Raw genomic sequence first — 2,515 nt, forward strand, 5'->3', positions numbered from 1 at the left:
GGTTAGAACCAAGAAGTCAGAGGAACTTGCATTTTGGGATATTAAGCAAGTAATCAAAAGTTCCTAGAGTGGGAGATGAAACGAGTAAAAGAGAATGTGGATACAGAGGAAGAGAAGCACAGTCGGAAAAAGTTGTGCCTAGAGGAAATGAAGTCTGGAACCCGTCACCAATTAAAGAATGAAAAGCTTTTCGATGAAGCATATGAAGAGATGACGTATAATAAGAGAAAACCTGGGATTTGACACGTTCCAGGAGGTGATGATAAAGCCTAAAGCTGCAGTGGTAGGTGGCAGTGAGGCACATGTAATACTTGGCCATTTGTTTTGTTAAAGACAGACACTGGCACCCTTGCATGTCTAATTCTAATCCACACTGCTAGTTTATGAGCACATGTGCCCAGAGTGCAGCCACCCCGGCAGGTGGAATGTCTACAGGAAATATAGAAGGACTGCAAACCAACCGGATCTTGAGAAAACCAAACTCAATGAATGCAACTGTCAAGTGAAGAGACAAGACAGATTCCATTACTCTCCCAGTTTCTTAGTAGTTTCCTAAAACTAAACAATTCTGACCATTCTTAATAAGCTAGTATTGCCAAGTACTGTACAACCAAACATAGGTGACCATGATCAAAGCCTCAATTTTTCCTGAGCCTCCTTCACTGCCTCTGTGATCTGGAACATAGCAGTCAGCATGGAAATCACTACTTTTTTTTGTTGTTGTTGAGTAAGGAGGCCTGGAAACAAAAAGTACTTAAACTTACATGTAAGTAAACATGAGATATAAAATGGACTCGCCATTTAGAATCTCTCTTACCAAAAAGTCATAACTTTCAAACTGATGAAACAAAACAGGATCCTGCCACTCAGATGCTCTGAGTCTGAGAAGCACTGGTTTTGAAGATAATTCTGAACAGTTTTTATTTTGATCTTCTTACGCACTTGTGCCCAAGACTACTGCCTAGCAAGGAAAAGCTTCACATAAACATGTACCACATTTCAGAGTGGCAGCTTCCACAGTGCCAGTGTGCCCACCCCATTCAGTTGTCTATCTCCTCTTCTTCATTCTGTTCTTCTTCTTCCAGCCTTTCCTCGTCTTCGTCATTGTCCTCGTCTCTGTTCCTGTCTTGCTCTTCTGAATCTGTTTTTTTTTTTTTGTCTTTGTCTTTCTTCTTTTGCTCTGAAGCTTCTTTCTTGCCTTTCTGCTCCTGTCTATATGCTTCCAGAGCTTCTTTTTTTTTTTTTTTTTTTTTTTTTTGGTGGTACTGAGGTTCCTGGAAGCCCTTCTACCTCTGGGCTACACTCCCAGACCTATTTTTTATACTTTTTTTATTTGGAAACAAGGTCTCCTAAGCCAGCGTGCGCGGCTGGCTTCAAACCTGCGCGATCCTCCTGTCTCCGCCTCCCAAGCGCGGGGATTACAAGCGTGCGCCACCACGCCCGGCTGCCAGAGATTCTTTTAACGGGGTAACGAACCGCTGGAACTCCATCTCTTCCATGAGAGCACATCACTGGCGTTCAGTGTCTTGCGCTTTCCCTTCATTGCAAAGTTGTTGGCACGCTTCCTTGATGATCCTGGTGATGATGGCGTTGGGCAGGTTTAGGTCCTCCGGCCTCTCCACCATGGCCGCCGCCAGGGCCGGGCCCTCTCCTGCCTCTGGCCTCCGTTTCAGGCGGCTACGGCTTCCGGACTTTCCCGTAGTCATACATCTTAATGGGGTATAAGACGGTGGAGACATACATGTGCACATCACCCACTTAGCTTTTACCTAATTCCTTCCCCATTCCCTCCCCCTCCCTCCTTCTCATGTTTGGCTTAGTGATAGGCTTTGATGTGTTTGTTAATGTACATCATGAACATTAGAGAATTTCCCACTTCCTCCCTCCCATCCCCTCAGTTAGGTCGCCTTATTTGCTCATCTATAGTATCTCCTTCTTTGTCTAGAGTTCCTCCCATGACCCATTTTCTCCCTAGCTTTGGCATATTAAGGAGAGCATCCAATTTCTTATTTTTTGCCCTCTAAGTACAGTAGGCAGTGCATCAGTCTCACAATCTGAAGGTCCTAGAGTTTCTAAATGACTCTTCCTCCCTCTTCTCTGAGGACAAAGTTTCCCTCAATTGCACTCTTATCAGTGCTTTCCTCATGAGAGCTCTACCTCAGTGGAATCCATGCACCAGACATGCACAGAGGCCAGGAGAAAGTGAGACCTGGCAGGCGGCCAACACAAGCACAGTGCGGACAGTCTCCATCTCTGGATGCGGCCCCAGGGAGCCTGCAGTAGGCCGTGCTGTGCACCATTCATTTGTTATCCCACAAACATTTCCTCTGGAGCTAAGTGCTGGAGAGGAATGTGGCACAATGCTCACAGCTCTGGTGGCAGGTCCAGAGGAGAAGTGTTAAGAATCTAGTGATGCACTCTGAGAGGGTTAGCCCAGGGTCCCCAGCAGCCACAGTCCACAGAAGATGAGACCAAGTGGCGATGGGACCAAGATGCAAAAATAAAGACACTGGAG

The 2,515-nt window shown here is 46.0% G+C and overlaps 1 pseudogene across 1 annotated transcript; it reads right to left on the minus strand.

Annotated features, from left to right (window-relative positions):
• Positions 1–1,040: 1,040 nt before the first annotated feature.
• LOC308263149 (DNA polymerase epsilon subunit 3-like) lies at positions 1,041–1,625 on the minus strand (annotated as a pseudogene). The gene is made up of 2 exons: positions 1,439–1,625; positions 1,041–1,228 (listed from the first exon to the last, which is right to left on the minus strand). The product of its transcript is annotated as a DNA polymerase epsilon subunit 3-like (transcript).
• Positions 1,626–2,515: the final 890 nt, after the last annotated feature.

The sequence above is a fragment of the Muscardinus avellanarius genome, assembly GCF_963383645.1.
Source record: "Muscardinus avellanarius genome assembly, chromosome: 1".
In the NCBI taxonomy this organism is placed as follows: domain Eukaryota; kingdom Metazoa; phylum Chordata; class Mammalia; order Rodentia; family Gliridae; genus Muscardinus; species Muscardinus avellanarius.